General features: G+C 49.1%; 1 protein-coding gene across 1 annotated transcript in view; it reads right to left on the bottom strand.

Annotated features, from left to right (window-relative positions):
* LOC135213554 (uncharacterized) overlaps nt 1-27,434 on the bottom strand; it is a 102,397-nt gene extending 74,963 nt beyond the window's left edge. The window contains exon 1 of the mRNA XM_064247521.1: nt 27,175-27,434. The gene's annotated coding sequence lies outside the window, so the exon portion shown is untranslated. The remainder of the gene's footprint in view (nt 1-27,174) is intronic.
* Nucleotides 27,435-27,704: the final 270 nt, after the last annotated feature.

Here is a 27,704-nt window from a genome sequence, read left to right as displayed (position 1 = left end):
GTTTCACGATCATCTGATCTAGCAGATCGTAAAGCACTTGTTGCTTTTCCTCCCCGATAAGAAGGTGACATGTCCCTGGGTGTCGTAGACCAGCGGGGGTGGTTTCAGGAACGGGATCCGGTAACCCTTCTTTAAGATGTCCAAGGTACCATGCTTTGGTCCGCACCTCTCTCTTCCCAGGCTTGCGCAAAAAGCTGAAGCCTGGCTCCAACCGGTGACTGAAGGACTTCTGTTTCACTTCTTGTTCTTGGCAAGGGCAGTGGCTCTGCCTCTGGAAGTGCCTCTTCCTCGAGGGAGGGGCTGGTCTCGAGGAAGAACTACCTCGAAAGGGCTTCGATTTCTGAGAATCAAAACTCCGAGGACGAAGGAACCGCAGGTCTCCTTGAAGATTGTGCGAGGAGATCTTGCGTTGGCCTTCTCCTGTAGGCTGGTAGCAATGTCTTTTACCATAGCCTGGGGGAAGAGATGATCCGAAAAAGGATCGAAGAGCAAATCTGCCTTTTGTGACGGAGACAGAGATTTAGCTGTAAAATTGCAAAACAGGGATCTCTTCTTCAAGAGCCCTGTGCAAAAGTGAGCTGTAAGCTCCTCCGAACCATCTCTGACGGCCTTGTCCAACACGACATTACGCTGGACAGCTCCCCCAGACTAATCGAGTCGGAACTCCTAGACTTGGCATCCAGAACTCCCAGACACCAATCTAGAAAGTTAAAGACCTATAACGTCGAAAGAGGACCTTTAAGGTGTGGTCCATTCCGTAGTAGACCAGGAAACTTTTCGAAGAGGAACGGTGAGACCTCCTCGAGGCATCCACAATGCTTGCGAAGTCTCCTGAGCTGACGAGGGAAGTCTAATACCTACGTCTTCTCCCGTCTCATACCAAATGCCAGCTTTCCCACTAAGTCTCGAAGGTGGCAGGGCAAAAGAAGTCTTTCCCTGAGACTTCCTTTTCTCATCCAGTCATGGACCTTACGAAGAGCCCTCTTAGTTGAAAGGGACTTCTTCATTCTGACAAATGCCGAGACCTTGTTGATCTTGGAAGAAGAAAGTTGTGAAGGAGAGAGCGAGGAGCTTCCGGATGAAACGTATCTCCAAACTCCGATTGAAGAAGGCGGGTCAATACCTGGTAGTCAGAAGAGACTGCCGCCAAAGGTTTCTCATCATCAACTTCAAACCGAAGCGTCGCTAACCTCTGCTTCCGACACAGGTGAAGTCGGAGGAAGTAAGGCTGAACTAAGACTATCTGGTCTAAGTTTCCAAGAGGAGCGTTGCTGCTGTGAAGTGGAAGGCAAAGCTGACTCCTTAATAGAAACTCCGGTTGTCTCTCTAAGACCCGAAGTAACTTGCAAAGTCTCATCAAAAACAGGTGGGTGACGACGAAAATCCAACACCTCGTCCACATCCTCCGCTGGCCGACCACCTGGAGTCGCTGGCTCACACCTGGCCGTCCACTGGCGCACACTGGCTGGCTGCTACTAGCGCGGGAAATGGGATTGGCGTCCACTCGCGCGCTGCTGGCGTCCGCTTGCGCACGCTTGGCGTCCACTGGCGTGCATATGACGTTCACTAAAGCGCGCTTAACATCTCGCGCCGCGCTCTGCTTCCGCCGGTGCACTCTTAGATGCCACTGGCGCTGCTTGGCTTCCGACCGAGCGTCAAGATCCTGAACTTGCACCGAAGCGTCCACGCAAATATCGAGATCTCGCACCGCAAGTTTACGAGCGGGTAATACGCTTCATGCGCAGAGCGAGTAAATTCCTCTTCAGTCCTCTAGAGAGCCGCTGGGGAGTCGCACGAACTCTATCAGGCGAAGAAAGTGAGAGATAGACGAGCGAGGAGAGGGAGAGGGAGACCTTCTAGATCTCTTCACAGGAAGACGGTCCCCATCCTTTTTCACTGAGGGACGTGGTTTGCGGTCACTCCCCTCTTTTAGAAATTTTTTAAAGAGCATCAGCAAGTTAGTTGCTGCAAAGAGCGCAGGATCTTCTCAGTAGGAGTAGGATTCCTTGTCAGGTGACGGGCTGATCCTGTGAGAAGGAGAGGGGCGAGGTGGGGCGCCTTCTTCCTTCTCCAGGAACTTGCCGTTGAACGCGCGCTGGAGCGACTGGGGCGCTCAACAAAGTCATCATCCGAGACTCCTTACGTTTCTTCTGTGGGGGGAAGGCCTTGCGAACATACTCTCAGGCGAAGATCGCCGCTCTGAGAGCAAAAACTGGACGTGAAGCGTCACGATCACCAACGCTCCTTATCAGGCGGGCGTGAAACAGACTGAGAGCTCCACCCCTTGTGCGGGGAGGAAGCCTCTGAAGTAGAGAAACACTCTTTCAGGAGAGTGCACGCGCCACGCTCCTTGGCAGTCTGGGTAGCGTCAACAGATACTGCCGAAGGCACGTCAGATTGGTGGGCATTCCCCGTAACCCTCCTGCGGCTTTCGACATGCCCTCTCCCTGAAACCTGGAGTCTGGCAGCGGTCTAGGCCTAGAGGCGAAATGGGGCCGATCTGACGCACCCTCCACAAACGAAGGAGCACTGTCACTGCACTTTGCACCTTCACTTTTGCCTTCTAAGGCGAGCACTTTAGATTCTAAATTACGAATCGACTCTAAGATAAGCGTAAGGGTATTACCCTCCACAGACACTGTTTCAGGGCCCGAAGGCAACACTACAGGGTTAGGAGTAGTGATTAAAGGAGGGTTATTAGGAGAAACATGAACTTCCTGACGTTTACCTGAAAACGCTCCTGGAGGAAGACCTCCTTAACCTATCCCACCGTTCAAGCTTACGCAGATAGGACTCATACGCTCTCCATCCAGAATCAGACAGACACTCACATTCCTTGCAGCGACTTTCATACATACAATCATGCTCTCTGCAACTCTTACACAAAGTATGAGGGGTCTACTGATGCTTTCAGTAGCCTACCTCGACAATCACTCTTGGTACAAAACCTGGCGCTAGCCGAACTAGAACCAGACATCTTATTTAAAGAGAAATCAAGCCAAAATCAATCAAATCCACAATTAATGTGTGCCTAGCCACCGATCCAAAAGTCAAGATACCAAAAAATCAAATAGGGGTACTTATAGTAGCCAAGTTTCCTAAATTCAAGACGGAGGTGCTGAAAACTGTGTTTACAACACCGGCGACAGAAAAAATTATGAATAGAAAATGGGAATGGTTCCTGATACCCGCCTCCAGCGGCGGGAATGGGTACTAACCACCTGACTCCCACTACGTGTGTCGTAAAAGTTTTTTAATTTCTGTCGGACTTCGGAAAATACAGCTATATATATATCTGACAGGTAAGTTTCATGAACAAAATAAAACTTTATGTAACGGCTAATTTAAAATGGTGCAAACATTACCACAATCGCATGTGTGATTTTTTTCGGAAGAGTTTTACCGCGCGGACGTAAAGAAAAAGTTTTTTCATAAATTCACCATAAAATCGAAAAAATATTGTGCTAGAGACTTCCAATTAGTTGCAAAATTAAGGTAAATGATTGAATATTACTAAAATATAAGAGTTTTAGCTTACAATTGCGTTTTTCGAAACATTTAGGTAGAGTCAAAGTTGACCGAAGGTTGAATTTTGGCACTTATCGTTATTTATATGGAAAATACTCAAAACTGATAAAAGCTACAATCATGAGTATTTTTTTTGTTGTATTCTACATACAAATGCGCACATTTTCATATATAATACTCCATGTAACGGCTAATTTAAAATGGTAAAAAACAAAAAAAATTATGTCAAAGTGACGAAATAATTTCCGAGATGCGTCACAGATACTTTTAGTGCGGCAAGAAAGAAATTCGCGCTTGCGCGCGCCTGCGTAACGATTGTAAACAAAACAACACCTTGATCCGTGAACTCCCAGCATACCCCCAAGGCGTGTGATTCAAGTTTTCGGCTGGTAGGCCTAAAATGACAATTTGTCGAAAATTGCATTTTCCTAACTATACAAACCTGAGGTCCTTTAACAATAGGAAGTAGCTAGCGGCAGCTGGAACGGTCGTAAGCTTCGAACAAGGGGAGAACGGTAGTTAACTGCTTGTCCGATCGTCGCGCGCCGCGCGACTGGGAGGTAAACAAATCACTTTTGCTTTTGGCCCATGCAAAATACGCAGAGTGAGGGGTGGCATGAGGAGGGACTGTATGTTAAAGGACCTCAGGTTTGTATAGTTAGGAAAAATGCAATTTTCGACAAATTGTCATTTGTTCCGATACGTAATACAAACCCTCGGTCCTTTAACAATAGGAAGACTCACTTCTTGGTGGGAGGAATATGAGTCTTTTTGATGAACAGACTGGTGTTCGTCCATCCCTGGAATGCCTCCCTGGTCGTAAGAGCGAGGGAGGGATCCAAGCCTCTGTCCGATTGATCGGTGTGCACCGCAGGATCAATGGTCAGACCTCTGGGCCGAGTACTAAGAAGAGAGGCAAGCGTATCTCTTCGTACCAGCAATCAAGAACTTGTTCCTGTTTGCAAGAGGCAACATAAAGTATGGGTTGTCTCAAGCTGGCATCCACTTCCTCCCCTTGTTGGAGGAAGTGGTGGATATACGCTCCTATCCCTAGTGAAAGGGATAGGATGGGGCTCTGTTGAGTAGCTCACCTGCATCTTGTCCTTATCCAGCAGGGTGACGACCGTCGTGCCCTCTAACCACAGGTAGAGAGGGGCAAGAAAAAGATGGGAAGAGGAGCCAGTCACACTCTCATTCACCATCCATTCTTACGGTCACACCAGGACTCGATGCTGTTCAGCCTGCGAGGGTGGGTCTGGGTTCGCATACACAACGTGTTTTTGAGCAGCCACCACGGGTCCAAGGAAAAAGATCCAAGGACCTGTGGGCAATATCCCGAAGGTAGAAGGAAGGGCATGCGTCTGGTTGGACCAGACCCCTGCCTTCAGTACCTGCGCCAAGGAGAAGTTCTTGTGGACAAGGCAGCATCTCCTTCGCATCGAAGGCGGTGAAGTCCATTAGGGAGGGGATTGTGAACGACTCGAACCAATCGTCAGGGACCGAAGGGTTTGAGTCTTCGCTACGAAATTCGGTTACGAAATCGAGCGTCACGGATCCCCATCCCACCCCTGGGTGCCGTGACTTCGCAGGAGAAGTCATGCAGTTCCTCAGAGGAAAAGAAGGAAAAAAAATAGTCGCATGACCTATCCCTCTTCTCTACTTCGGTGATGTCCAGTACCCATACTGGTCTGTCCGTTAGCAACGAAGTTCTCTCGCATCCTCCTATCCCATGCAGCGAAGTTCTCGGTAGTGGATAGGACACCGACATCCCATGGTGGGTGTCAATGGTATGGGTACTGTGACAAGCTATTAAAACGAAGTAATGGTTGCTGTGTAACAACCGAACTAAGTCAACAGCGTAATTCGTAACTGACTCGGGCGCTCTGACAGCTGCCGACTGACTGCGTTCGGTAGGAGGCAAGTTGTCAAAGCATCCGAGTAAGTCACGTGACCTTCGCCTTTAAAGGGTTATGCCGAGAGACCAAACAAATGATGTTTTTGTTTGTCAACCAATGCCGGACAGCGAGGTGATGATTCTCTTAAGGCATGTACCCAACAGGCGAAAGTCAATTACCTTCTAGAGACCGAGGTCCCTGAAGGTAAAACATCTCATGTTTGTTGAATCTCAGCTGAGGAGAAACAACACTATGTATCATTGAAGACGAAGGTAGATATTGAATCGCAACCTACGTCTTCACATATGAATCGAGAGAAGGATCTCAAGATTCATAACCTGTGCTTACAAATGACTGAAAACGCTAACCGCTATTTCATTGCTGTCCGGTGAGAAGTCGTAGTTGCAATGAAAGCGGGCGTTCTTCGGTAATGAAAACACAGGTGAAAGCCGCCTGAAGAACTGCTTCTCATGGGCTGAACATTTGGAGGTAGAGCTGTCAGGTCGGAGAGTAGGCGATGTCTTCTGACACATCTTGTAATTCGGGTTGAACAATGAACAATTGTACACCTACGAATACGAGATATTTTGAAGACAAACTCAGATGTCTGCAAAATCATTCGCATTATCGCAGTGGCGATGCAGCGGGAGACTTGTACAGACTTCTGTTACCGTGCGGTAAACAGAAAGATGAAAGAGTCCAAGAGATATCTCTGTTGAAAATTCTCGCAATGTCGAAGGCGATGGAATCTAGCGTCACCGCAGTCGATGGTCCTTCATTATTGCGAGAATCCCCGTTAATCAGAGACCTAAGTCCATGATTGTTAGGCAGAGATACGGTTCGGTAGTCAATCAAGCAGGGAGAGAGAGACATACATGACGTGAATCTCGGAGGCCCAGCTGATACTGAGCTGCTATGAGGCAGTTCAATACGCAGTGGTTGAGCCTGCTGACTCGTCATCCTGAGTTGCCAGGTTAATCCATTATTCCACGAAGGAATGCGTTCGGCTAGAAAATATCGAGCATAAAAGATATGCCTCGGCAATTATATTTAGGCGAAACGAATTTCGGTAAATATAAAAGTTGAAATGGTGTTGTCGTGACAAAACCATAAGTATATAAAATTGAAACTGAAAACTCCTGGGAGGTTTGCAGGCAAACCCCGAGTTGCAGTTTCAATTAGAATACTTCTCGTCTAAGTCGCAATTCGTAGAATAACTAGGATATGCGCCTACCCCTCGGACAATTCAACTGCTTAGCAGAATCATGTCGCGAGGTTAATATACGTAGTATATTTGTAGGATTCTGAACAACGATCTCCATCCTAAATTCTTTCCTTCAAGAAAACAAAATAAGGATTGGAGATCGACCACCTTCGTTCTCTATTAAAGAGAGTGAAGGAGAAGTCTTCCTCGAAGGAAAGCTTCAATGGTGAACAGAATACTAAGACGATAGTTCAAGCCAAACTGGATATTCCCGTCCGATCTCCTCTATTCCAGGTTGGTCGCCTACTGTGAGATGGTTCTTCAGCAGCAGTCTTCTTCACAATGCTAGAAATTCCAGGAATTCGAGCATAGGCGAGGTTCCCGATTATCGTGTAACATATCGGGGATTCTCGTCTCGCTCACTTTGGACCGTGGTCTCGCGTAAGTGTTTGAAGATCGTAACAAACTCGAACACCCTGAATGCGCTAGAAATTCCGTAGAATTCTAAGCAGTCTGCGAAACCCCCACCGAATTCGTCAAACGATATCGGCTGGTGGTCCTCTCGATTCCCGTAGAAATCGAGAATGGAGCAGGATTCCTTCTTCAACGACCGGGGCTTAACGTCAGGTAGGACCCGAAGGTCCCCCCCCGGTAGCGCAGTCCCGAACGTGGGATCCTACAAAGAAATCTCTGTAGGATCCTTCCCCTTTCCCTCGTAGCCGTAAGGAGAGAGGGAATGGGGAAGGAATTGGATACTCGCTCGCCTTCCCAGTGGAACTAGCAGTTGGAGAAGAGTAGGAGCAGCCATCGCCTTGCGGCGATGGCCTCTCAGAGTCTGGGGAAAACGTATCGTCAGGAGAAAACGTTTTTATCCCGCGGAGGGTTACGAACTCTCACTGTAGGTAAGGGTCTGCCGCCACTGTGAACGTCGTCTGGGTGGGGCTGATCGACACCTGACAGGAGAGAGCCGAACCGTCCTCCGACTCATTCCAGTCCTCGTCGAGGTCGAAACCTCTCAGGAGGACCGAAGGAGTATTTAAATACGGTGTCCGAAGACACGTAAAAAACGCCGCTGTCGCAGTAGAGGAGGTGGAAGTAGCTTGATCGACCGGCCAGAACTGAGAGAGCCTTCTTGTCCGGAGACGAGAAACACTGGTTCGAGACAGAATCGGCAAGCTCGATCGCAGGCAGACCCACCGTCGGTTTGGGTTCCCTCTTCGGGCCCCAAAACGACTCGAGCAGAGACGTGGGCTCTGCTGGTGGGAGCGGCAATCCTTCCGCAGGGTTCATTATGCTGACGAATCAGCTTAATGACTTCTGCAAATTCCTCTGTATCTCGGGAGTAACACGTCTTGCGGAGTAGGACCGTCCAGTCCCTCCAACAAGAATAGATCCCTAGATACTCCTCCTTCAGAAGGAGGAAGAGCGGCAGACCCCTGACGGCGCCTCCAGCTAATTGCGCGTATGTCCTGGTCGGTCCTAGAAACCGTGCCTGGTCCATACGGCGTCATAGCGGGGTCGCGAGCGGCGCACCTCTCGCGATCCACTCATAGGTACCTCGCTCCTCCCCGCGTAGCCCGAGGAGGTTGAAGGTACAGGAGAGGCCAGACCTGACGCTCCCCCCTAGCTCGCTGGCAGGACCAGCGTGCTTGGAGGGCTGCTGCTGATCGTCAACCCGCGGTGGCGATCGAGCAGCATGCCTAGCCTTGCCGCTCGCCTGAGGCGAGAGGCTTGGCTGAGAACGTCGACGCTGATCTCTAGCGTCAGGCGAGCTGTTGCTGGTTACCGTCTCCGCCCGGTCCCGATGGGAGCGGCGTCAGGTGACCTGCTAGGCTCGCTGTCACGGTGAGACCGGCGAGCGTCCTCTCGGCGCGTCGAGCCGCTGGTACCAGCCGTGGTGTACCGACGGCCAGCGGGGACCCCTTCCTCGCCTCAACCCGTTATGGGAGAGGCAGACCTGACGCTCCCCTCTCGCTCGCTGGCAGGACCAGCGTGCGTGGAGGGCTGCTGCTGATCGTCAACCCGCGGTGACGGTCGAGCAGCAGGCCTAGCCTTACCGCTCGCCTGGGGCGATTGGCTCGGCTGAGAACGTCGAGACCGATCTCTAGCGTCAGGCGAGCTGCCGCTGGTCACCGTCTCCGCCCGGTCCCATCGGGAGCGGCGGACGGGTGACCTGCTAGGCTCTGTAGCGCGTCGAGACCGGCCAGCGTCCTCTCGGCGTCACGTTAGCCCGAGCAGCCAGTTGATCGCTGCGAGAGCGTCCACTGGCCTGGCGAGAGTTGTGTGCACGACTCTCGCCAGTCTTCTGCTCCGCGCCGCTGTCTTGACGGCGAGCGAGCTCGGGCTTCAGAAAACTTTGGCTGGACGGTCTTCTTGAAGAGCGGTCCACTTCGGTGCTTCTCGCGAACGAAAGCAGGCGGCCGAGACGGAACCTGGTTTAGCGGCAGCCCGCTAGCACCAGTGGAGACGACACCAGCCGAGGCTGGTGCCCTCTGGTCCCCGTCGACTTCTTCTTTGCAGAAGAAGCGACGGGCCCCGTTCCCGAAGGAACAGGAGGACCAGCAGAAGAGCTCCCCAGCTCGCCTGAGCGAGCCGGGCCTTAGAAGGATAACCCGAAGGAGTCTTCTTAGGGGGGAAGGAGGCAACCTTCTTCTTCTTCGGCGGCTGTTTGGCCTTAGAAGTCGAAGGGGAAGGAGAGGCAGGCAAAGCGGACGACGAAGAAGACGACGACGACACCTTCTTCCTTCTTCTTCTTCTTCTTCGCCAGGCTCCGCAGGACAGGCGTCAGGTCTTCATCCAGGAGGGAGCGCCGGGGCAGTTGCCGAAGCAACAGGGCCCGACTGCACCTGTCCGGAAAGACCTGAGACTGTGACAGCATCACCAACAGCAGGAACAACAGGAACAGGTCCAGGAACAGCAGGAACATCTGAAAGTGAATGAGCAGCAGGCACCATGATCTGAAAGGGAATGAGCGGCTGGGACAGCAACAGGTACGGCAGGCACGGCAGATACCACAGGAGAGACAGGCGTCCTGTCGGCCGCTACCGTCATCTCGGCACTGGCGGCAGGTCCAGGGGGGTACTCTTTTGGGCAGCGGCAGTCCGGGGTCGGCAATACAAAGAACCAGGTGGCGGTGGCACCGTCCTGATTGGCACGGCAGGAATTGGTTCTGGATTGCAGCCGTGGGTGTTACCGACATGACATGTGGTGTGTACACCAGGTGCGGTGACATCTCATATGCTGGTGTCGAGATTGTGGTTGTTGTAGTGGTTACCGTATCATGAGTGACCACTGCCACCCGACCCCGCCAACCGCTGAATCAACCCCTGCAGTCCCAGCGACTCCCACACCATGTTCCAGGTCGTCCTCGCTGATGGCAACCTGCGGAAGCAACAGTCGGGTTAGTTAGAGGGGCTTCCTCGCGCCTGGGGGGAGAGAACCCCACCCAGAGCGGACGGAAGACCCTGAGTACAACTGGACGTCCGTTACCAAAGGAGTCACTGGACTTTCCGATGACTTCTTGTGTCCTCGTACAGCACCCACTGCGCCTCTGACGAATGCATACACGTTACACAGGGCTCGTTGCGGGAGCACTCTCGCCCCCGACAACGAGTACAACCTCGTGAGGATCTACATCTACATCCAAGGTCGTCCTCCCACGGATGTAGCACCTGCGGTAACATAGATAGATTAGTAAGAGGGGTTCCCTCACGCACGGGGGGAAGACATGCCCCATCCGAACGCAAGGAAGGACCCCAAATACAAAATACAATGAAGAAGCTGAGCGGGGGGCAGGAAGGAAGACGAAGAATCGGCTACCAAGGGAGTCGCGGGAGCTTTCCGACGACTTCCTGGCAGACCTTCGCTTCCCCACCCCCACCCCCGCACAGCAGTGCAAAAGTAATATGAAAATGAAACAGAATACTGCCCTTGCGATTCACTTCATAGAACTTAAAGGAGAAAAGATCAATTCCCGGGTAAGAACGGAAACTGATCCAATAATATGATGCTATCACAAATATATATGAAAATGAAAACAGAATACTGCACTTGCGATTTCATTTCACATAAAAAATCGTAAGGATCAATTCCCGGGTAAGAACGAAAATTGATCAGATTAAATTCATGCAATCAATAAATGAAAATGAAAAGAATATGCAATTGCGAATCCACTTTCATTGCATTCTATTATACAAACTTAAAAGTTCGTGCGAGCGCAATCACACTCTCGGTAACGAACGCACAGGGCAAAAAATATAATGAAAAAAGTAATTACATTTTTCAATTACACCCTTCGCCCAATACCTGACTCGGCGCGAGCGTGCCGTCCTCGGCACCGAGACATAATTCAAGGGTTCATAATTAAGTAATGAAAATGAAAACAGTGTACTTACAGTTTCATTTTCAAGTCAACAAACCATTAGTAGAAAACACATAAACAAAGCATACGACGATGAAGCGGGCAGGAGAGCGATGACGAACACGTCCTTCACACCCGCGGCCGAAAGCAAAAGTGATTTGTTTACCTCCCAGTTGCGCGGCGCGCGACGATCGGACAAGCAGTTAACTACCGTTCTCCCCTTGTTCGAAGCTTACGACCGTTCAGCTGCCGCTAGCTACTTCCTATTGTTAAAGGACCGAGGGTTTGTATTACGTATCGGAACAAAGTATTTTTCCGCGAATTTTTAAAAAAACTTTTGTATGTCTACGTAAAATACGTCCAGTCGGCACCCGAGAGACAAAAAAGTCGACATAAAATACGTCCAGTCGGCGTTTAAGGGTTAAGATACTATTCATCTCGGTCACAATCCGTAGTTAACTACGGTATGCGCCTACCCCCCGGACAATTCAACTACTTAACAGAATCATGTCGCAAGGGTAATATACGTAGTATATTTGTAGGTTCTGTACAACAACCTCCATCCTAAATTCTTTTCCCCTTGAGGAATGAGAATAAGGATTGGAGATCGACCGCCTTCGTTCTCTAGTCAAGAGAGTGAAGGAGAAGTCTTCCCCGAAGGAAAGCTTCAATGATGAACAGAATACTGAAAACGACAGTTCAAGCCAAACTGGATGTTCCCGTCCGTTCTTCTCTATTCCAGGTTGGTCGTCTACTGTGAGATATTCTTCTTCCAGCAGCAGTCTTCTTCCAAATGCTAAAAATTCCAGGAATTCGAGCATTCGGCGAGGTTCCCGATTATAGTGGTAACAATTATCGGGGATTCTCGTCTCTCTCACCTTGGACCGTGGTCTCGCCTAAGTGTTTGGAGATCGTAAAAAAAAAAAAACTCTTACACTCTGAGTGTGCTAGAAATTCGGCAGAATTCTAAGCACTCGGCGAGACCCCCACCGAATTCGTCAAACTATTATCGACTGGTGGTCCTCTCGATTCCCGCAGAAATCGAGGATGGGGCCAGGATCCCTCCTCAACGACCGGGGGCTTATTACATCAGGTAGGACCCGAAGGTCGCCCCCGTAGCAGCAGTCCCCAACATGGAATCCTACAGAGAAATCTCTGTAGAATCCCTCCCCTTTCCCTCGTAGCCGTAAGGAGAGAGGGAATGGGGGAGGAATTGGATACTCGCTTGCCTTCCCAGTGGAACTAGCAGTTGGAGAAGAGAAGGAGCAGCCATCGGCCTCTCAGAGTCTGGGAAAACGTATCGTCAGGAGACGTTTTCCCCGAGGAGGGTTACGAACTCGCACTGAGGTAAGGGTCTGCCGCCATGTGAACGTCGTCTGGGTGGGGCCGATCGACACGGACAGGAGAGAGCCGATACCGTCCTCCAACTCATTCCATCCTCGTCGAGGTCGAAACCTCTCAGGAGGACAGAAGGGGTATTCAAATACAATGTCCGAAGACACGTAAAAACGTCGCTGTCACAGTAGAGGAGGTGGAAGTAGCTTGTTCAACCGGCCAGACCTGAGAGAGCCTTCTTGTCCGGAGACGAGAGACTCTACCTGGTTCAACACAGTCAGCAAGCTCCGATCACGGCAAGACCCACCGTCGGTTTGGGTTCCCTCTTCGGGCCCCCAAAACGACTCGAGCCGAGACGTGGGCTCTGCTGGTGGGAGCGGCGATCCTTCCCCAAGGTCCAATTGTGCTGACGAATCAGCGCCATAACCTCAGCAAAGTTCCTCTGGAACTCTGAAGTCACAGCATCTTGCGGAGTAGGACCATCAAGCCCCTCGAACAAGAGCATATCCCGAGAGCCTCCCCCTTCAGGAGGGGGAACAGCGACAGCCCTCTCGGTCTCCTCCTGCCACTTGCCACGTCCTGGTCGGTTACGAAGATCGTGCCTGGTACATACCGGTGTCGTGACGGGATCGTGCAGGGTGCGCCCCTCATTATGACTCCGCTGTGCCTCGCTCTTCCTGGTGTAAACCAAGGAAGTTGAAGGCACGGGAGAGGAAGACCTGACGCTCCCCTTCTTGCGCGCTGGCTGAACCAGAGCCTGGAGGGCTGCAGGCGATCGCCAACCCATGATGGGGATCGAGCTGCAGGCCTAGTCGAGTTGTTTCCCTGGGGAGAACGGCTGGACCGAGAACAGCAGCCCCAATCTCGTGTGTCAGGGGAACTGCTGCTGGTTGCCGTACCCGTTCGCTCCCTGTGGGAGCGACAGTCAGGCGACCTGCAGAGGACCCCTGTCACGGTGAGATGATGCTTGCTCTCACGGCGCGTCACACCGCTGGCGCCAGCCATGGCTGGAGCCGGTCGATCGGGGGACCTCTTCCCAGCCTCGGGCCCGTGGCCGGTCAGAGACCATCACATCAACCCGGGTAGCCAGCCGGTCGCTACGAGAGCGAGAGCTGGCCTGGTGGGAGGCGCCTGAGCGGCTCTCACCAGCCTTCCGCTCCATGCCGTGAAACTGGCGCCTGATTCTTGGCTGCACGGTCACTGGTAGGTGACGGTACACTCGGTATCTCTCACGGATGAGAGGCCGAGACGGAACCTGGTGTAGTGGCAGAGCCCCTGACACCAGGCGAGGAAGTACCGGTGTAGCCGTTAACCGGCCCCCTCTGGTCCCCGTATTCTTCTTCCTTGCGGATGAAGAGACGGGCCCCGCTCCCGAAGGAGCAGGAGGACCAGCGGAAGAGCCCCCCCCGTCTCACCGAGAAGCTACCCGAGGGAGACTTTCTTAGGAGGGGAGGAGGCACAACCTCCTTCTTCCTCGGCTGTGAAGCCTTGGAAGTCGAAGGGGAAGAGGCGGCAGCCGACGACGACGAACAAGATGAAGACGACGACGACACCTTCCTCCTCTTCTTCGTCAGCTTCCTCAGGACAGACATAAGATCTGCCATCCAGGGCGGAGCCGGGGCTGCTGTAGCCGAAGCAACAGGGCCCGGACGCACCTGAACGGACAGACCAAAGTCTGGGGCAGCACCACCACGAACAGGGATGATGTCAGCAGGCATGGGCATCTCAGGAACGGCAGGTACAGCAGGGACAGCCAGCACAGCATCGGCAGGTACGGCAGGTTAGCACGGGGGTAAACCAAGGAGGTGGAGCAGCAGCCATCGACATCCTGGTACCGGTGGCAGGTCCAGGGGCGAGTTCTAGGGCAGTGGGAGTCTGGTCGCAGCAGCGCAGCAAACCCGAGCGGCGGCGGCACGCCCCCCCCCCTCGGATCCATTCCCGGTTATGAGCGGAAAACCTTGATCCATGACGAATTGATGCAACTCCAAATAAAAAAATATATGAAAAGGAAAAAGAATACTGCCACTTGCGATTTTTCAACTTTGCACACCAAAATAAAAGGGAATGGAATCAATTCCCGGGGTAAGAGCAGAAACACTGATGATTCCAAAATGAACTATTGATGGCAATCAAAAATATATGAAAATTAAAAAGAATTAACTGCACGTTGCAATTCCACTTTCAAACAAAAATAATTAAAAGGGCTCGTGCCGAGCGCATTCGCGCCCTCGGCACCGAGCGCATTCACGCCCTCAGCACCGAGCGCACAGGGCAAAAATATAAATGAAAAAGAGTACTTACTTACAATTTTCACTTACACATTTTCACCCAAAATACATGGCTCAGCGCGAGCGCGCTCTCGCCCTCGGCACCGAGCACACAAAATAGGGTAAAAAATCGCATGGTACAGGGGTGGACCATGTACGATCAATGTGTACAGCCCCAAAAAAAGTACATTATACCGCGTCCTGACATCGGAGATGGGCATCAGACGCGACTTCTTGTTGGTGAGAAACGGAGCTAAAGACCTCTACTCCGGTGTCAGGACGCGTTATAATGTACTTTTCTTGGGGTTGTACACATTGATCGTACATGGTCCACTCCAGTACCATGCGGTTTTTTACCCTATGAGGATCAATCCTGCGAAACTTCTGAATTTCCCGCACTTACGCCCTTCAGTCCCTGCAGTCGTCGGTACAGGAGGGCGTAGAGAACTCATGATCCAAAACAAATCACTTCCAATGTAATTGAATAATAAAGAATAGTGAATAATTGTACTTAAAATTTTCAGTCACACAATGTAAACAGAAAAAGAAACACAACTATAAGAAAAGCAAACGGCGAAAAAGCGGGCAGAGAGCGAAGATAAACACGTCTATCCACCAGCGGGCCAAAAGCAAAAGTGGTTCTTCACCTCCAAGTCGCGCGGCGCGCGCATTGTTGGGACAAGCAGTTAACTACCGAAACTCCCATGTTCGAAAGCTTAAGACCATCCAGCTAGCCGCTAGTTACCTTCCTATTGTTACAAAATGGGGTACGAAAGGTTTGTATTCCGTATCAGAACAAATATGAATTTAAATTAAAATTTTAAATAGCAAAGTAAAGTTGAACTATAAATAACAAGTAAAGTAAACCAATTTAACGAATAAAACTTTGCAGTTTCGTCGTCTGCTGTTCGTAACTGTGTTTGTGGAGCGCGCGCTTAGGAACCAGGAACAGCAACTTGTTTAAAGTGCAATGTGGAGTGAATTGAGACCAAAATGTGTATAATAACAATCAAATAAGCACTGTGGAGTTTCAGTTGTGATGGCAGTAAGGATAAAAACCACCAATTACAAGGTAAGAATGAATTCAGTTCAAACCATGACCCCGGGAATAAAAAGTTTCATACTTTCAGTAATATAGGCAACAAAATGTTGTTTTATTGTGCTGATTACAACTGCAATCTTGAGTAAGATCAGTAAACATTACATACATACGCTAACATTGTTTAAATGAGTGCTGGGAAGGCTGGGAAAGATAGTGTCGTCACTGATCAGAACCTGTACATCCACACGGTAGCCGCCATATTGGATTTCAAAAACTGCCTTGAAAACATATTTACGAAGAGCGTCACATGCTTATTTTTAGTTGCGTATGCGGGCTTTTTCATAATATCACATTATCTTGACGAAACTTCAATCTTTTGAATGGCATGCTTGGAGTTGTAATTGTATTCTTGTTTCACCATTTAAATATTGAGTGAATAAGACCTGTCCACCGTGATAAGGGTGGGGTAGTCGCTGGTGTTTCCCCTAATACTTTTTCGGAAGGTGGCATGCTGTGACCGTCGGCGTGTTAGGCCAGTCCATGCGGTTGTTTACCCTATCTAAGGGTTATGATGTAATCAGTGGGAGGGGTTAGCCTATAGGGGGAAACATCACAACAGGCCAACCCTCATCACGGTAGACGGGTCTTATTCACGAGGATTTAATTGGTGAAACATGAATACAATTGCAACTCTAAGCATACCATTTAAAAGACTGAAGTTTCGTCAACATATTGTGATATATGAAAGCCCCATACGAACTAAAATAAGCATGTGAGCTCTTCGTAAAATGACAATTTGTCCAAAATTGCATTTTTCCTAACTATACAAACCTGAGGTCCTTTTACAATAGGAAGGTACTAGCGGCAGCTGGATAGGTCGTAAGCTTTCGAACAAGGGGTTCGGTAGTTAACTGCTTGTCCGACAGGCGCGCGCGCGCGACTGGTAGGTAAACAAATCACTTTTGCTTTTGGCCCAAGCAAAAACTGCAGAGTGAGGGGTGGCATGAGGTGGGGCTATGTGTAAAAGGACCTCAGGTTTGTATAGTTAGGAAAAATGCAATTTTGGACAAATTGTCATTTGTTCCGACACGGCATACAAACCTTCGGTCCTTTTACAATAGGAAGACTCACTTCTTGGTGGGTGGAATCTGAGTCTTTTGTGAACAGACTGGTGTTCGCCCAACCTTGGAAGCCTCCCTGGTCGTAAGAGCGAGGGAGGGATCCAAGCCTCTGTCCGATTGATCGGGGTGTGCACCGCAGGATCAATGGTCAGACCTCTGGACCAAGTACTAAGAGAGAGGCAAGCGTATCTCTTCGTACCAGCAAACAAGAACAAGTTCCTATTTGCAAGAGGCAACAACGTTATGGTTTGTCTCTTGTTGGCATCCACTTCCCCCCCCTTGTAGGAGGAAGTGGTGGATATTCGCTCCCATCCCTAGTGAAAGGGATAGGATGGGGCTCTGTCGAGTAGCTCACCGGCATCTCGTCCTTATCCAGCAAGGTGATGACCGTATCCCACCTCTAACCCACAGGTAGAGGGGGAGAAAAAGATAGGAAGAGAAGCCAGTCACTCTCTCATTCACTTATCATTATTACAGTCACACCAGGGACTCGATGCTGTTCAGCCCCTGCTAGGGTCTGGGTTAGCTAGACAACGTGTTGAGCAGCCACCACGGGTCCTAAGGAAAACGATCCAAGGACCTGTGGGCAATATCCAAAAGGTAGAAGGAGGTACCAGACCCCTGCCTTCAGTACCTGCGCCACGGAGAAGTTCTTGTGTAACTCGAGGGAGTGTACTTCTAAGTCATCTTGGTGCTGACGAAGAGTCTTCAACACACCGACCTGGGATGTCGAGTTTCTTCAGAAAGCGCGGTCGCGCTTTCACAGGACAAAGCAGCATCTCTTCGCATCGAAGGCGGTGAAGTCCATTAGGGAGGGGACTGTGAAGGACTCCAACCGATCGTCAGGAACGAAGGGTTCAGAGTCTTCGCTACGAATTCGGTACGAAATCGAGCGTCACGAATCCCCATCCCCTGGATGCTTGACTTCGCAGGCAAAGTCATGCAATTACCTCAGAGGAAAAGAAGGGGAATTGTCGTATGACCTATCCCTCTTCTCGACTTCGGTGATGTCCTGTACCCATACTGGTCTATCCGTCTGCAGCGAAGTTGTTGATCTCGGTAGTGGATAGGACACCGACACTCAATGGTGGGGTGTCGATGGTATGGGTACTGTGACAAGCCGTTAGGACGAAGAAAAGATTGTTATGGAACAACCGAACTAAGTCCACAGCGAAGTTCGTAACAGACTTGGGCGCTCTGACAGCTGCCTACTGACTGCGTTCGGTAGGAGGCAAGTTGTCCAAGCACCCGAGCAAGTCACGTGACCTTCGCCTTAACAGGGTTATGCCAAGAGACTAAACAAATAATTTGTTCGTCACCGATGCCAGAAGGCAAGTTGATGACTCTCTTAAGGCATGTGCCCAACAGGCGAAAGTCAATTGCCTTCTAGAGACCGAGGTCCTTGATGGCAAGACATTCAGTATAGTGTGATTCTCGGGTAAGGAGAAACAACACTATGTGACGTTGAAGACGAAGGTGTACAGAAAATGCAACCCACGTCTTCACAGCTGAACCGAGAGAAGGATTCTCAAGATTCTGAACCTGTGCTACAAAGACTGAGAACGCTAACCGCTATTGATTGCTGTCCGGTGAGGATCGTAGTTGCAATAAAAGCGGAGCGCTTCCAGTAATGAAGACAGGGAACTACTGCCTGAAGAACTGCTTCTCATCGGGCTGAAACATTTGGAAGTAGAGCTGTCAGGTCGGAGAGTAGGCGATGTCTTCTGACATATCTGTTAATTCGGGGCGAGCAATGAAATTGCACACCTACGAATACGAGATATTTGAAGACAAACTCAGATGTCTGCAAAAATCATTCGCATTATCGCAGTGCGATTGCAGCGGTTGACTAGTACAGACTTCTGTTACGTGCGGTAAAACAGAAAGATGAAAGAGTCCAAGAGATATCTCTGTTGAAAATTCTCGCAATGTCGAAGGCGATGAAATCGAGCGTCACAGCAGTAGATGGTCCTTCATTATTGCGAGAATCCCCGTTAATCAGAGACCTAAGTCCATGATTGTTGGGCAGAGATACGGTTTCGGTAGTCAATCCAACCAGGGGAGAGAGACGTAACCCACCGTGCATCTCCGAGACCTAGCTGATACTGAGCCGCTATCAGGCAGTTCAATACGCAGTAGCTCTCGGTGACTGTCATCCTGAGTTGCCAGGTAATCCATTATTCCACGAAGGAATGCGTTCGGCTAGAACCATCGAGCATAAAGAATACGCTCGAGCAATTATATTTAACCGAAACGGATTTCGGTAAATACAAAAGCTGATTTGGTGTTGTCATGACAATACCAAGTATCTAAAATCGAAAACTGATAACTGCGTGGGGAGGTTGCAGGCAACCCGAGTTGCAGTTCAATTAAGATACAATTCGTCTCGGTCACAAACCGTAGAGTAACTACGGTATGCGCCTACCCCACGGACAATTCAACTGTTAAAGAATCATTGTCGCGAGGGTAATATACGTAGTATATTTGTAGGTTCTGTACCACGACCTCCATCCTAAATCTTTTCCCCTCGAGGAAAGAGAATAAGGATTGGAGATCGACCGCCTTCGTTCTCTAGTCAAGAGAGTGAAGGAGAAGTCTTTCCCAAAGGAAAGCTTCAATGGTGAACAGAATACCGAAGACGATAGTTCAAGCCAAACTGGAAGTTCCCGTCCGTTCTTCTCTATTCCAGGTTAAGCGCTCCTACTGTTGAGATTACTCTTCTTTTCGAGCAGGCGGTTCTTCTTTCCAAGAATGCTAGAAAGTAAGTTACTGGAATTCGAGCGAAAATAAAATCGAGGTTCCCGATTATAGTGTAACAATTATCGGGGATTCTCGCTCACTTTGGACCGTGGTCTCGCTTAAGTGTTTGGAGATCATAAAAAACTCGAACACTCTGAGTGCGCTAGAAATTCCGTAGAATTCTAAGCACTCTGCGAAACCCCCCACCGAATTCGTCAGACGATATCGGCTGGTGGTCCTCTCGATTCCCGTAGAAATCGAGAGGGGCAGGATCCCTCCTCAATGGACCGGGGCTTACGTCAGGTAGACCCGAAGGTCCCCCCGGTAGCGCAGCCCCTAACGTGGGATCTTACAGAGAAATCTCTGTAGGATCCCTCCCCTTTCCCTCGTAGCCGTAAGGAGAGAGGGAATGGGGGAGGAATTGGATACTGGCTCGCCTTCCCAGCGGATCTAGCAGTTGGAGAAGAAAAGGAGCAGCCATCGCCTTACGGCGATGGCCTCTCAGAGCCTGGGAAAACGTATCGTCAGGAGAAAACGTTTTCCCGAGGAGGGTTACGAACTCCATACTGTAAGTACGTGTCTGCCGCCAACTGTGAACGTCGTCTGGGGGTGGGTGGGGCTGATCGACACCTGACAGGAGAGAGCCGATACCGCTCCGACTCATTCCAGTCCTCGTCGAGGTCGAAACCTCAGGAGGACCGAAGGGGTATTTAAATACGGTGTCCGAAGACACGTATAAACGCCTCTGTCGCAGTAGAGGAGGTGAAGTAGCTTGTTCGACCGTCCAGAACTGAGAGAGCCTTCTTGTCCGGAGACGAGAGACTACCTGGTTCAACACAGTCGGCAAGCTCCGATCGCGGCAGACCCACCGTCGATTTGGGTTCCCTCTCGGGCCCCAAAACGACTCGAGCCGAGACGTGGCTCTGCTGGGTGGGAGCGGCGATCCTTCCCCGAGGTCATTGTGCTGACGAATCAGCGCCGTAACCTCGGCAAAGTTCCTCTGGATCTCGGAAGTCACAGCATCTTGCAGAGTGGGACCGTTAAGCCCTTCGAACAAGAGCATATTCCGAGAACCTTCCTCCTAAGAAGGGGGAACAGCGACAGCCCTCTCGTCTTCCCCATCCACTTGCGCATACGTCCTGGCCGGTCCAAGAACCGTGCCTGGCACGTAGGGCGCTGGTGGTGGGATCATGAGGGGCGCACCCCTCACGACACTCTCAATACCTCGCTCCTCCCGGTGTAAACCCGAGGAGGTTGAAGGTATGGGAGAGGCAGACCTGACGCTCCCTCTTTGCTCGCTGGCAGAACCAGCAGGCTTTGAGGGCTGCAGGCGATCGTCCAACCCGCCGGTGGCGATCGAGCTGCAGGCCTGGTCGAACCGTCTCGCTGTGGAGAACGGCTGGACTGAGCACAGCGGCCCCGATCTCGAGTGTCAGAAGAGCTGGTGCTGGTTGCCGTACCCGGTCGCTTTCTGTGAGGCGACGGTCAGGCGACCTGCAGGCTCCACTGTCACAGTGAGGACCGGTGCTTGTCCTCACGGCACGTCACGTCGCTGGTTCCAGCCGTGGCTGGCACCGGCGAACGGGAGGACCTCTTCCCAGCCTCAGCCCGTGGTCGGTCGTGGACCGTCACGTCCCCGGGTAGCCAGCTGTTCGCCGCGAGAGTGAGAGCTGGTCTGGTGAGAGTCGCATGAGCGGCTGTCACCAGTCTTCCGCCCCGTGCCGTGAACCTGACGCTGAGCGGACTCAGAGGTCTGGTTCCTGGCTGCACGGTCGCTGGTAGGCGACCGTACACTCGGTACCCTCCCGCGAACGAGGAGGCCGAGACGGACCCTGATGCAGTGGCAGAACCACTGACACCAGGCGAGGAAGTACCGGTGTTAGCCGGTACCCCATCTGGTCCCCGTAGTCTTCTTCCTTGCGAGAAGAAGAGACGGGCCCCGCTCCCGAAGGAGCAGGAGGACCAGCGGAAGGAACCCTCCCGGTCCCACGAGGTGAGACGGGTCCCGAGAAGCTCCCCGAGGGAGACTTCTTAGGAGGGAGGAGGCAACCTTCTTCTTCCTCGGCTGTGAAGCCTTAGAAGTCGAAGGGGAAGAGGCGGCAGCCGACGACGATGAAGAAGATGAAGACGACGACGACGACACCTTCCTCCTCTTCTTCGTCAGCTTCCTCAGGACAGACGTAAGATCTGCTATCCAGGGCGGAGCCGGGGCTGCTGTAGCCGAAGCCACAGGGCCCGGACGCACCTGTACAGACAGACCAAAGTCTGGGGTAGTACCACCCACGAACAGGGACGACATCAGCATAGTATGGGCATCTCAGGAACAGCAGGCACAGCCAGCACAGCATCGGTAGGGACAGCCAGCGCAGCAACGGCAGGGACAGCCAGCGCAGCAACTGCATGGACAGTCAGCCCAGAATCGGCAGGTACGGCAGGCAGCACCGGAAACAGGAAGTGGAGCAGCAGCCAGCAACATCCTGGTACCGGCCGGCAGGTCCAGGGGCGCGCTCTAGGGCAGCGGAAGTGTGGTCGCTGCAGCGCGGCAACCACGAGCTGGCGGCGGACGCCCCCCTCTCGGTATGGCGGACGGCACTTCACAGCGGCTGTAGGCAAGACTGTTACCACGTGAGGCGAGTACACCAGGTGAGGAGGGACGTCGTCACCTGGTTGCGTGGTCACCACTCCATGGGTGACCGCAGTAGCCCAGACAAGAACCGCAGCCCCTGGACACTAGCACGCCCTGCAAATGGAAGGACGCCCATACCTCACCAAGGTCCACCCTCGTGGCAGTAGCACCTGCGGAAATAACAGTAGTAGCGATTAGTGGGGGGGAAGTCCCCTCGCGCGGGGGGGTGAGCCCTCTCCGAACGAGTGGAAGACCCCTAATACAATTGTACATCGGGCACCGAGCGCCCTCCCCGCGCTCGACGGATCGGGCGAGGAGAAGAACGCCGATAACCTCCCCCCCCCCCCCCAAGGGGAAGAGCCATCTGTGGGAACTGAGCGGGGGGGGGGTTGTTCTCGTTCCCCACCCCCGACGTACCCATGTACCCAACAACAATATAAGGAGCCCGAGAGCAATCGTGCCATCGGCCCGAATGCAAGGGCATAAGGATCAATTCCCTGACTGAGCGGAACTTGAACCAAATAAATATTGATGCAATCAATAATAAGGAATAAAATGAAAATGCATCTTGCAAAACGATTCACTTCACAATGAATAAGGGCTCGGATCGAGCGCATTTGCGCCCTCGGTACCGAGCGCAAGGGTGAAAGGATTCATTCCTTACCTTATTGATGCAATCAACAAATATATGAAAATGAAAAGACTACTGCGCTTGCGATTTCACTTCATACAAATAAAAAGGGGAAGGATCAATTCCCGGGAATAGCGGAAACATTGATCCCAGTAAACAATGCAATCTCAATAAAAAATGAAAATGAAAAAGAACTGCACTTGCGATTTCACTTCATTCAAAATAAAAAGGGGGAAGGATCAATTTCCGGGTAAGCTCGGAAAACTGATCCAAAATGAGTATGCTACAATCAAAAATAATATAGAAAATGAAAAAAGAATACTGTACTTGCGATTCCACTTCCATACTGAATAAGTTTCCGTGCCGAGCGCATTCGTTCGGCAACGGGCATACAGGTCAAAAAAAAAAAAAAATAAATAAAATGAAAAGAGCACTTACTTACGATTTTCATCTACACATTCCAACCCAATATACGCTCGGAGCGAGCGCTCCCGCCCGCCCTCTGCACCGGGCATACACAATACGAGGATCATTTCTGGGAAAATGAATTCCCGCACTTACGCCCTTCAGTCCCGGCACTCGGGTAATCGGAGGGCGTGGTGAAACCAAGATCCTTTAATTCACAATTGAATTCAATGAAATGATTGTACTTACAATTCAGTTTCACTAGATAAATAGAAAAGAAAAACACAATCATGCGAAAGCAACGACGATGAAGCGGGCAGAGAGCGATGATACACGCCACCACGCCAGCAGGCCGAAAGCAAAAGTGGTTTGTTTACCTACCAGTCGCGCGCGCGCGCCTGTCGGACAAGCAGTTAACTACCGAACCCCTTGTTCGAAAGCTTACGACCTATCCAGCTGCCGCTAGTACCTTCCTATTGTAAAAGGACCGAAGGTTTGTATGCCGTGTCGGAACAAATATGTTTTCAAGGCAGTTTTGAAATCCAATATGGCGGCTACGTTTTGCATGGACGGTTCTCATCAGTGACGGCCACCATCTTTCCCCAGCCTTCCCAGCACTCATTTGAACAATGTTAGCGTATGTATGTAACGTTTATTGATCTTACTCAAGATTGCAGTTGTAATCAGCACAATAAAACAACATTTTGTTGCCTATATTAGTGAAAGTATGAAACTTGTTATTCCCGGGGTTATGGTTGGAACTGAATTCATTTCTTACCTTGTAATCGGCGGTTTTTATCCTTACTGCCATCACAACTGAAAACTCCACAGTGCTTATTTGATTTGATTTTGTGTTTTGTTTTTTTTTTTTTTTTTTTTTTTTTTTTTTTTTTTTTTTTTTTTTTTTTTTTTTTTTTTTATTATACACATTTTTGGTCTCAGTTCACTCCACATTGCACTTTAAAACCCGTTGCTGTTCCTGGTTTCTAAGCGCGCGCGCCATAAACACAATTACAAACAGCAGACGACGACAGACGACGAAACTGCAAAGTTTTATTCCCTAAACTGTTTACTTTACTCGTTATTTAGTTTAAATTTACTTTGTTATTTAAAAATTTTGATTTAATTCATGTATATTATCCCTTTTTGCAACCAAATTACCCCGAAAAATAGATATTTCTAAAGTAGATAAAATCAAATGTTTCTAACGTTTTCGTACATCTGGCGTGGCCGACAAAACCATAGAGGAACGAATACGTTTTTTTTGCTTTTTTGTTTTTGCTAGCACTTTTCATTGATTTCAGTCTTTTATTATTATTTGAATTTCTTTAATAATCGTATGCCAGAAATAAATGTAACCTTTAATGTTTGCATGCTAAGAATGGCAAAATCATCGTTGCCACATTAGTGGAGGCTTCACACATACGCCGTTCCATTATTATCCTGTTAAGCGTCCGCCCCTGATGAGCTCGCTGCTAACGTACCGTCACGCTTTTTTTGTAATCAGCGATCATAGCACTGATGATAGTTTTCAAAGTTAATATTGATTTTTATGCTTGTTATTCATTACTGTAATTAACTGTAGGAAATTCTCTCTCTCTCTCTCTCTCTCTCTCTCTCTCTCTCTCTCTCTCTCTCTCTCGGAGTCCAGTCACTCGGCAAAGAAAAGTCATCTTCACTCCCGCAATTGGAAGAAAAGTTTGGTATCATCACTGGAGGATTCAGAACTAGAGCTCTCATCATCACAAATAGGTTATCAATATCATACTCCTCATCTAGTATTTGATTGATCTCACCTGAAGAAATATGCCTCCTCTTTGGGACATTCATTGTGAAAGACGCGAAATCCAATTTGTCTCGATAAACCCCCGAAGCGTATTGAAAGAAAACCACAGGGACAGGCAGTTTTCTAGCATAAGCGACCACCAGGAAAGAGTTGCCAGGCTGGAAATAAGTTTCCCATGTGCTGAGAGTGTTACCAAATGATGTTCCTACACTTTCTATACGAGTAAACGTATTATTACGGGGTGACTGCTTGACAAGCACAGTTAAAGTCTTGACGTAATATCCCGTTGAAGGCGCTACCGAGTAGATCGAGGTAAACGTATTATTACGTGGGTGACGCTTAACAGGTTATAAACTGTTTCCATGAATTCTAGTTGTCATAGTAATGCAATAATGATAAAATTGCTTTAATATTTATGTATATATACTTCCAATACATAGCCTAATTTCACCAATTTCAACGTTTTGTGTGTAGTCTTATACCCAGTTTGGAGGGTCAACACATACCGAATGGCAACAGAGAGAGAGAGAGAGAGAGAGAGAGAGAGAGAGAGAGAGAAAGGAAGGCGGAGGAACGAAGAAGAAAAGGGATGGCGGTGGAGGGGGGGGTGGGGGTTGGGGAGAGGGTAGGTGGAGCTTTATACGCGTGTTCGTATCCATTCTGCATAATGGAGTTTTTGTCTCTTGGTACAAGGACAAGTGTCTTATTCTTTACGATTAGTGATTCACGATACCCTTATAAATTAAGGCACTGGGTGTAATGCACTATAGCAAAATCTCGTTCTGTTAAGAGTGTTCGTTACAGAAATAGGTATTGCCCAAAAACGTGCTTGCACTGTCTCTGAAACCCATAGTAGACATGCTGCTTAGTTGTCAATCAAGTTTTTATAACCAAATTTGTATTTTTCTCAGTCAAAACATATGCCCCTCAATGCTAACTTTCCTCTTTTAACGACTTTTCTGGGTCATTGCAAATTCGGCCCCATAATTTCTTATGGTGCGAAAACAGACAGAGGCCCATGGACCGAAAACGATTGCGTCACACTACGGCGATAATCCAGCAGTAAAACATCTTCATATATCCAAAAAGTAAATAATAAAGATATATATGCGCATTACGATTATAACAATTACATGTATAGCTGATAACAATCTGCATGAATAACTGGTAAACTGTTCTGCAATGACAGTTGAGTATAGCAATTATTTACAATAGGTACGAAAGTCAAGATGTCGTGACGTCATAATACAGAACTTGAAAGAACGTTCTAATTCAGAAAAATAATTACTTAAATTTGAGTCAGAGTCGAGTTACTTTTTCAATAACGAATATTTTCAAATTAATCATCATAAATATGTAAAATATGATGTTTTACTACTTATTTAAAAATTAGCCAAGACACGCTTCTCGTCATCTTCTACCCCAACAGCTGTTTACGCCTGGCTTGTTGTTGATGAGAAATCGTGTTTCGATTGTTGTGATAAAAAGTGCTCCAGCGTCTGTGGGTCAAGTGGGTGTGCGGATTTATCACAGGAAATGGTTAGTTTTATTGACACAAGCTACTCCGTAAACATCGAGATGGCGTCAATCTTCTAAATACCTCGAGTTGTAAGTAAAAATGTTGAACGCGTTTGGTGAGATTTGCACTACGTTTGAGACCGTTTTCAGTACCCCTCTGTTTAAATCTTAAAATTTGGCCTTAATTTCTAACTTTGGAGAAAATACTTACTTCGAAAGGACGAAAGGAGAGTAGAGGTCTTTAGCTCCGTTTCTCACCAACAACAAGTCGCGACTGATGCCCATCTCGGGTGTCAGGACGCGTTATAATGTACTTTTTCGTAGGGTGGCTTGCATTGATGGTAGGTGGCCTGCTTGGCCTGCTGTGATGATCTACCCTAGTAGGCCTGGGATTAGGCCAATAGGCTAAATTACGCAGAGTTGCAAGATGATGCTAGAAAGTTAACCGTTTAAATAAATAAAAATTGATTAAAACACGAGATACCTAACAGGGGGTTACAAATTTATCACTGCCTATCAATATAAATAAAATAAATATTAGTAAGGTACCTACTGTACACGGCTTCCCTAAGCCTACGTCTACCCATCGCGTAAGAATGTTTGGTGGCCATTAACAAGGCCTGTTTTGACAAGACTATTACAAAATATGGCAAAATATAAAGTTTAATGTATTAGACTCATTGGACCACATCCCAAACAATGGCAGCATTCACAGACCTCTCTTATTAATCCAGAGATGAGAACAGGACACCTTCGCCGCCATTTTGCCTCGTCAAATTGACACTACTAAAGATTTCAATTTGTAAATCAAATGTGACTGTGACAGTCACCGGTTGAACGTGAGAATTCCTTTTCCAGCTGAGATAACGTCACGTCACACTACCATGTCATTATAATATATTAGTTACTTTGGGATTGGGAACTTCGTCCAACTACAAATCACAACACAGTAACACACAAACAAACAACAGAAGATACGACTCCGAAGATCGGAAAGAATTGTTCATCTACAACATTAAAATGTAATCATTTAGTATTGCCATCTATTGCTGGTATGAGGAACTACTACAACGCCAAAACAATGTCTAATTTAATTAAAATAATATGGACCTTTTGTGACTCGTACATCTATAAAATTCAACTTCATTTATTATGAACACTTTGTTTCCTCATCTTTAGTAATAGATATTTTCCTTTTTCATCACTGTTCAATTATGAATTTATACAAATAGCGAGTTTTACGGAAT

Source organism: Macrobrachium nipponense, chromosome 43 (assembly GCF_015104395.2).
Source record: "Macrobrachium nipponense isolate FS-2020 chromosome 43, ASM1510439v2, whole genome shotgun sequence".
Classification (NCBI taxonomy): Eukaryota; Metazoa; Arthropoda; class Malacostraca; order Decapoda; family Palaemonidae; genus Macrobrachium; species Macrobrachium nipponense.
Note: the sequence above shows the minus strand (reverse complement) of the source record. Positions and strands in the feature narration are given on the sequence as shown.